The following is a 10000-nucleotide window of genomic DNA, read 5'->3' as shown; positions in this document are numbered from 1 at the left end:
TATATATATATATATATATATATATATATATATATATAGATATAGAAAATCCACTAGATGGACCAGCTGAAAGAGGGAAGAAATCTCCCAAAATAAGTAAATCATTGCTTGTGGCCACTTAGAAACCACATCAGCAATGATATCCTATGGGAAATAGAATTCAAGTTTATGTTGTTCCTCTTTTTTTTTTTTTCTTTTTTTTTTTTGGTGTGTGCTACTGATACTGGGTCTTTAACATGGCAGTGCCTTGTATGGTAGTGGCCTCTCTGTCTCCTGTTATTCACCTTCAGTTTTTGTGGTGTATCTCATGATTTTTCCTGAATGATGAATTTGTTTTTATTTGTCGAGCGAGCTGAAGTTGCAATATCAGTGTTTGTGGTGTCTGTTTGTGTCCTCTTTGGAATTATTGCCTGTTTTTTTTTTTTGTACCATTGGAGTGGTGGAAGTTGGACCTGCAGTGGTGAGCCAAGCTGATGCAGAGTGCGGAAAGTGGAATTCATGGGATTTAATGGCACCATTTTTGAATTTGTTGGGTCTGTGTTAAATGGCGTGACCTTGAGATGTGGAAGATGGTGTTGGAGTAATCAAACTGGTGATGGTCTGGATGGTGGTTTGTGAGGGCTGGAGGTGTTGAAAGGAAGAACTTGAATGTTGCTGGTGATGTCGTGGCCATTCAGGCATGCAGATAGCGGTGGTTGTAAGATCTGTAGTGTCAAGAGGATTGTCAGAGAAAGGACTTGGACTTAAATGTTGCCGATGATGCATGGGAGATGGCAGCAGTGTAGAGGGTGACTGAAGTATTCCATGAATAGTGCTCAGTTTTTAAAGCTTCTGGTTTCTGGTAGGCCCTTTTTCACTGTTACTATATATATCTATTGCGTTGCTTCTTGTTTATATGTTGTTCTGTTCTGTTTTTTGTGCATGAGCTTAGAGGAATGAAATTTCATTCAGCTGTAATTCGTGTATGGTTAAATGACAATAAAGTTACTTTTGACTTTTTTACTTTTTTGATACTTGAAACCTTGAACTTGTGTAGTAGAACCCATCACATAAGCTGTTATTAATGTAGTAATAATTACTAATGTAACAATATCTATACTATTGAGACAGGAGATGCATGATCTTGTTACATCTGACAGCGATCCATGCAACAGAAATTATGAATACAGGAGATCACTGTAACAGTTTAGATTGTCATATATAATAACCAGGAATATTACAAGAAGTTACTTTTTTTGGCACAATTGCTAATAGGCAGGTAGTTAAAAAGTAAATTACCTCCTTCAACTGCATTTTTGTTGCGTGAAAAATCAATGGAAAGTGAAAGGAGCTACTGGAAATAATTTAAAACAGAAACCACTACTACTTCTACTGCTATGAGTGAAACTGCAGAAGACTACCAGATTTACATGTACAGAATGTAAGAATACAAAAAACATGGAAAAGTCCACAGTATAAGGCTGAAATGATAAATAGCATGGTGACATTACTGCAACACAGCCTGACAGGGGTTATGTATGCAGGTCTGCCAAAATAATGTGATCATGCACAGTACAGCATAACAAATTTCCACAGTCATGAAAATGGCAGTAATGACATAGCTGAGACAAGCATATTATTAGTCATCAAGTGACTCAAAGAAATTGGGGTCTATATTAAATCAGCAAACACTTAAAAAAGCAAATGCTGACTTATCGACCCAATGTAAGCGAAAGCTTACAATCCAGAACACTTGGAACAGCGATTTTTTTCCCAGGGAAAAAGATCGCTGTTCCACAAAAAAAATAAAAATAAAAACTTCAGAACATTACATAAAGTGGGGGGCTTCACCCCACACCCCCCCTACTTAAATATACCAACTCCAAGATCACACTACAGTGAGGAAAACAGCAAAGTAATGGAGGCGGACAAGCGATTTCTTTCCCATGGAAAGAAATTTTTTATATGCCAGTTCGCTATTTTGCTGTTTCATGCTTTCAAGTTCAGTCAAGACGCATTCAAAGAATTGTGTCTTTGATTATATAATAGGAACCCAGAAATTGATATGGAGGTAGCATGCCTGACTGTGTGCATTCACATTTGTATCAATGTACTCCACAGCTACTACAATGGCATGACTGATAACCCATTTAAGGGCCCCACAGCAAAGTGGAAACATATTAAATAAGTGTGAAGGTGATAGGATGGTCAGAAAAGGGGTAACACAAACAGAGGAATACAAAGAAGGGCAATGGGAAAATGGGAAGGGAAAAGTGTTGAAGGAGTGCTGGAAGAAGGAACAGGTGCCCATATTTGTTTTCTTTGAAGAAGGGTAGAGGGGGAAGGTTATTGGAGGCAGTGTATATAGAAAGGAAGGATGGGGCAAACAAACATACAATATGCACAAAGACTGATGGGGTGGTAGCGATACATGAAGGGGACGAAAAAGGAAGATGCAGACAGACAGATAGTAGACAACTGTCAATAGAGAGGATTGGATTACAAATAGAGTGTGTGGGTGACACAAAGGAGTGCAGTTATGGTAGCTAGAAAGGGAAGAAAAAGGTCCACTCTTTCTGACATAACGGGTGGGTTCAGTCTCTGGAGGCCTGATGGTCAGGGCAGCCAGTTACATAACTAATACACACATGAAGAGGTAGTCTGGTGTGCCAGTGTGGTTACTGGACAACCAGTCCACCTCAGTCCTTACCAGCTGCTGTACCTCATGCCTGGTGATCCAGGGTGGCCATCTCTACACCACTCTCAGATGAGGAGTTTTTGCCCTTCAAAAGAGAAATAGCATCAGAGGTCTCCACAAGTCATTCAGCTTCAAAGTCAAATAGTCAGTCAAAAAGTAAATGTATTATCATTCAGACCACACATAAAAATGCATAGCTGAATGTAATTACATTCCTCCAAGCTCTATGTACAACAGAAACACAGAAATAACTACACACACATATATATATATAAAACAACAGTGACAACAACAGTGACTGAATCAACTGAGGCACAGAATGCATCAACCACCACAGCCATGCACAATTTCATTGACTACAACATCCCTTCCAGTAACACTGCTGCAATCTCCAACCACACTGCCGCATCTCCCTGTCCAACTGCAGCAACATCTCAAGTCCGGTCCCTCCAATATCACAGACCAAAACAAAAGTGATTCAAACACAACTGTCATGCAAAGTCAGGCTACCACTACCCACATACAGTTTAACCACTGCTACCCAAAAGGCCTGAACAGCCACAACCAATCCCTCATTCTATAAACCATCCTCAATATCCATACCATCACTGGTTCCATCTCAGACACCACCAGCAGCATCCCAAATCTAGCCTGATTCTTCTGACCCAACAAATTCACTCAGGTCCTTACAAATGAACATGGCAGACAAAAAATCTGGCTTCTGCCCTCCGCTTTCAGTTCAGACTCATCACTGAGGCCACTGTAGACCCCAAACTTCCACTAATCAGCCCAATGTTCATCATGAAAGCAAAACACAAACATCACCGCTGCAGTCCACCACATACTCGACCAGATCAAGAACAAACCAATAACAGACTGCACATTAACAATTCACACAGATTAAACATAAATAACTTTAACATAAGTAAATTTAAAATAAAGTTAACCTAAATACACAAAACAGACCTCAGGAGCCAGAGAGGACACTGCCACACAGAGCGCTGCCATCTTACATGATATAAGGTTGGATTCCTTGTGTTGAACTTCATCACCCTGCAGAAAGGCAGGTCTGAAGACGCATTCAATTCAGTGTCTGGTGCTGAGCACAATGGCCACTTCCACCCCTCTGCTTGAACTATAGGTGATCCTACAGAGGAAGAAAACAAATGGAGAAAAACAAAACAGTTTAATTAAAATAAATGGCAAAAAAATAAGAAAAAATTACAAATACTAAATTTGATTAATAAGTTGTACAGTTTATTAAAATAGCACCTGAAATGTAGAAAATCAAAACAACAAAGCAACATACTACAATGTACTACAAAGGCACTACTAAATACAGTTCTATATATCTATACCTATCTATTTATCTATATATATCTATATCGATATATATATCTGTAGATAGCAATAGTTACATATGTAACACAGGTACAGCACTTATCTGTGGTACAGTGTCAAATAATACATCACCAAGGGATGAATTAAAAACTATCCAAAATACAACTGCTCAGTGATATGATATATTTTATTGCAATATTATGTCAATGGCAGCAATCCATTACACTTACACTGCTGCATGGAAAACCTAACATGCCTCTTCTACCAGGCAGCCTATTATCGTCAGTCTCCTGCTGTGATGGAAAACTGTATTTTGTACTGTATTACTGTAAATACTGGATCTTTCTGTATAATACTGCTAAATGTTACCTGTGTATTCTGTATGTTATATATGTACCCCTGTTATTATTTATCACGGATGTCTTTTCTCCAGGCCTCTGAAGAAATGGGTCTTGTTTGCCCAGTTGGAATTTGTAGGTAAACAAATAGAAATCAATAAATAAAAACAAACTGTAATGTGTGCAGCATTTCCCTAAAGCAGAGATTAGTTATTAGCTACACTCACAAGACCTGCAGTACAGTGACACTGCAAAAATGAGGAGTTTTCTATAAAAACGTTGGATTTCCCTTTGCAACTATTTCCTCTCATTGGCAGACATTGTCTGGGTGGTATTCCTTCAGGGCAGTATACTTATGTTGGTAGCCTCTTACCAGAGGCATCATTCACTGTCCTATTAAGTTAGTGCCAGGCATTACTTTATAAAGGGGGTTCTCTTAGTCCCTCAACAATTGTTTGCAAATGGGACCCTCATAGGTCACCAGCATTTTTTTCCAATGATGCCTGTGTAGCAGGAGTGAAAAGATCTTGCTGAGAGCCCAGCTAGAGTCTGATTCTGCTGAAACCATGTCCATTTAGCAGGTCAAGCCCAGGCGATAAAATGGCAATTAGTGTGCACTGCTACATGTCATTGTCATCACTTGATACACATTGATGGTATGGCATGATGCCCATTAACAGCAGGAAGCAAGCAAACATCACAATACCTGATGACATTAGCAGGTGCAGACATACCCTGTGTGACATCAAAGCCGGCAAATTTGCATAATGGGCAGTGGGGCACATTATGTCCCTGGTAATTAGTATGGTGCAAAGTGTAATTATGTGGACAGGCCACTCAGTTGTTAAGTGTGAGTAGTAGCACTTTACAAGCCATTACCAGACACTGTCACCCAGCTGTGGTGTGTATGTGATAGCACTGTATAAGCCATTACCAGACACTGTTGCACAGCTGTGGAGTGTATGTGGTAGCACTGTACAAGTCATTACCAGACCCTGTCACCCAGCTGTGGAATGTGTGGTAACACTACACAAGCCATTACAAGATACTGTCACCCAGCTCTGGGGTGTGTGAGGTAGCAATGCAGAAGTCATTACCAGACACTGTCATCCAGCTTTTGAGTGTGTGTGGTTGCACTGCACAAGCCATGACAGGGGACTGATAATCAAAAAAGATGTCTCAGCCTAACAGGAGACAGTCATGACAGGCTGCAGTTCTGGTGAGGGGGTTCCACTTGACAGGCCACAAGGAACTGGCAGGATGGGTTTCAGTTCTGTGAAGAGGTCCTTAACCAGATAAGGTACAATGAAGACTGGCATGCTCAGTCATAATTCTGCTTTGCAGTTGTGTACATACTATGCTACATGTAAACCAATGATATGTCATGCTACAAGGCTTGTGGTCATCCAGTACCTCAGGCACAGTCTGTGCTAGTGGCACATGTGCCAGGAACAGCAAGCATGGCTCACATATCCACATATCACAGTATGGCACAGTACCAGAACTGTTACTCTATAGTAGCTGACAAGGCAATGGCTACCACAAGGATGCTGGAGACAGTTTGAAGACAATTGTTGGCTAATGTGAAATGCTATGTGTAAGATCAAGTTTCACTTAAATGTTTGTTAGACATAAATACAGTATTCTCTTTGCATAGGCATAGAAATGGAGCCATATCAAAGCAGGCCTATATCTTCATTTTATATTTTACATGCAGTTTCAGTGAATGTAGTTTCAATAGAAAGGAATGTTTCAGTAAAGGATACAAATTAATAGCCTTCGGTCAAGAATACTAACAAGAATAAAATGTGCCAACAGAATATTGGGTCTATATCATTTAATTGAAAGCTTAACTGAGCGAATCACTATTTGTCGAACCCAATTAACGAAAGCTCAATTAAGCGAATGATCATTTAAATGAAACTTTTCTTAGGGAAAAAATAGTTGCCCACCAATGGACCGCAACAAAATTTAAAACTTTGCAAGGTAAGGGCCTTTGCCCCCCACATCCCCCACTGTGGGGGTGCTGTGCCCCCCCCCCACATCCCCCAACTAAATATACCAACTCCAAGATTGCACTACAGTGGGGAAAAGGGCAGATTCTTGATGATGGCCAACCACTTCCTTTCCCTGGAAAAAAAAATCACTTAAATTTTCTTTCATTTAATTGAGCTTTCGCTTAAGTCATTTTACAAATAGCAATTCACTCAATTAAGCTTTCGATTAACTGAGATACACCCCAGAATAAGTATTACATTAAGTACAAACAGATCCTGTTTAGATGGTATGAGGCTTGAGAACTAAGGTTAAAGAGGCATGTAGAACTTGCAGGAAATTTATAAGGTTTTGGTGTTATCATGTGAAATACTTCAGACACAGAAGTCAGTAAGTTAGTTCAGACTGACACACAGAAAGTCATAGCAGTGCAGTCTGCAAAAGTTTGATACATACACTCAGATCAAATGTCCAGCATTTTGGAAAATACAGAAACGAGGGCAGTAAGTATTATTTCTGCCATTCAGAAGGAAAGAATTCTGAGTACAAACGCTATGGACAGTATACTGAGTACAGTAGCTATGGACATTATAATTCAGTCTATTTCAGTTTATCAGCACTTTAATTTGAGAGACTTAAGATTTGACTCAGATATTGTTAATATCTACCTCTACTTTATGCTGCTACTTACATAATCAGCTACCCTCATCAGATCTTGTGTGCAGGCTTTTATTCTCAAAGGTACAAGAAGATTTGGCACATAAAGGAGAGACTGATATTTTTGGCACTTGTTTGGCACAGAACTGGGTAATAAAAAGATAAAGATATTCATTCTAGTTCTTCCAGTTATTTCCAGCATAATGCATTTCTTTCTATTCCTACACTATGCATTTGCACACTAATTCACTTGTACAGCCTACAAGTGCACAGGTATTTTCATGGGACAAAAGCAATAGCAATGCCTGGAGAAGTTCACCATACTGGGAACATAGGTGCTCCTACAGGCACTACTCACATATGGTAAGTATGTCCTTCACTAGGATGAAGTGTATAAAGCCTTCTGGGAAAAGAAGTGGCAGGGACTGGTGCAAGACATTAATGCAGTTGGCAGCCATCATAGGGCAGTTCTACAGGTGTGTCACAGGATCACTGATATGTAAGTGCATGACAAGTGAAGGACACAGAAAAATAGAAATAGAACACAGGGATGAAAAACCAGCACAGATGCATCTCACAAATCATAGTCAAATTGCTGGTGTTTCTCACTTGGGACAGTGAGTGAATCCGTAGTCCTTATGGGTGTTTGTTTATGAGTTGATGACTGCCTCAGGGTCTATAGAGATGCCCAAGGTGAGTAGTAACATGTGCCATTCATGTAAGATATTGTCCTGCATCTGTTCATGGTTTACTCAGCCAAACACATGCCCATTTATGCTATCTAGGACATCAAGACTTCAACAGTAAAAAATAGCACCTGTAGGTATGTATTTTCCCATAGGCTATGTATAGGACTGGTATATAGCACTTTGTGTGCCACATGGTGGTGAGAGTCAAATATATGTATCTACCTTGCCATTTGTATGCCATCTGCATGCAAGCACAGATTCCACTGAGAAGTGATCTAGCAAAACAGGTCAGAGCATGCCTGATATCAGGAAGTCACTGCAGGCTTATGGTGATGTCAGCGGCCTTAGGTCAGCTGGTGCCCTAGGCAAAAGGGCTCCACAGCGCCCCCCCCCCACCATGCAGGTGCCCCCAACCTGGTCTACCTACACCAAATAAATACTGGAAAAGCGCCCCTGCTACAGCGGCGCCCTAGGCGGCCGCCTAGTTGGCCTATGCCTAAGGCCGGCCACCATGCATATTGCATAGTCTGAATGCGCAAAGGTACTGCCATCACTACTAACAATGGAAGGCACACCCAGAGCAAATGTAATGTGGAGCATCAGCATAAATCACCACCATCACCTGTGTGCATCAACAGTCTCACATCCATGTTAGCTCCATCTACCGCTAGCCAAGTATTGCCAGCACTGATAGTATTAGAGGAATGAACTGCCTCTGAAGGTACACAACCCCCTTCCACACACACACACACACACACACACACACACACACACACACACACACACACACACACACACACAAAACAGGGGCATGGTGTGTACACACACACACACACACACACACACACACACACACACACACACACACACACACACACACACACACACACACACACACACACACAGAAAACAGGGGCCTGGTGTGTATATGACCATAGCCACCATGAATCAGAATGTTCCCTGATCTGGTTGTTAACCTTGTACCCAATCACCATATCTACAATTCAGTAATACAGGCACAGACTACTACTAGTCACAGCATGTCAGAGATGCTGAGTGTGTTTTGTAGCAAATGCAACATGGACTGTGGGGCTTTCTACAATGCATGCGGAGTATCACTGTACATAGATCCATAGAGTAAACATGCCTGGCAAGAGTAATGGTGCCTCAACTGTCCATCAGTGCATCCACTGGGAATATGTCATACACTAGGATATGCAATAGCAGTAGACAAATTAGCAGAATGTGATACTTTGATTTTTTCAGTCATGTTTGTACTGCTCCCCCACCTGTCCTCCAAGTGTAGTGTTTTATGGTCCCCTCCCCAATCTCTACTTCAAGGAGAAGATATTGGGGCTTCCCATTATGGCCCTATTCTGCACATCAATACCTCCTTCTTATATCATTCAGTAACATCACTGTATTTCATGTGCATGCGCTACCACTTGTGTGCATTCTGAATCAGTAAGTCTGTCTGTAATATTCAGAGCCACAGGGCAGGGTGAAGGGGGCAGCTGTCTCAGGTGCAGGCTGTTATGCAGCATGATCAGCAGTGTCATTAGTGCAAGAGGGAGAATCAGAATTCATTTAGGAAGCTGAGAGAATAGTACAATTTCAGGAAAGATCAGAAATGAATGCCGATAATTCATTTGTAGTTACAGATGAAGCACCAGAGTGCTATGTGTGTGGTAAATTGTTGGTTATAAACAGCTTGCTTCAACTTCAGTCCAGAGTAGGAGAATTTTAAGAATTTTTTGTTTGCTTTTGTTTGCTTTTTTACTCCTCACTGAAGTTTGGGGGGGGGGCACCAGCCTGAGGAACTGGACAGGGCTGCAGATGAATTATGGCTCTGGTATTTCCCACATACTTTTTTTCACCTGAGCTAAAAGCCTTGACCCAGATTGTTATATAACTTTTGAAGCACTATTCCTCAACAAAATAATACAGTCTGAGAAGAAGTAGGCCATTCAGTTGTTTTATATTTCAAGTTTGACAATTTTACAGTATTAACCCTAATATTTAGGGTCTACTTTGAAAGCTTGAATTTTCAAAACTTCGAACTTCATATGGTCGAGACCATAAGATTGAAGTTTTGAAACTGCAAACGGTTTAAATGGAAATTACCATATAGAGCAGAATGGGAAATTTAGTTTTCTTGACTGTAGTGCAATCTCATATTTAAGTTACAGGGGGTGAGGGGGTGCAGGGGGGCTACACCCCCCCCATATAAATGTAAAAAAAAGTTTTTATTTTTTTATTGAAGTTTCAAACTTTCAAAACTTAGATGCTATGGTCTCAACCAT

This window comes from Protopterus annectens, chromosome 10.part0 (genome assembly GCF_019279795.1).
Source record: "Protopterus annectens isolate FY-2018-M chromosome 10.part0, PAN1.0, whole genome shotgun sequence".
NCBI classification, from domain to species: domain Eukaryota; kingdom Metazoa; phylum Chordata; order Ceratodontiformes; family Protopteridae; genus Protopterus; species Protopterus annectens.
This window is presented reverse-complemented; position numbering follows the sequence as displayed.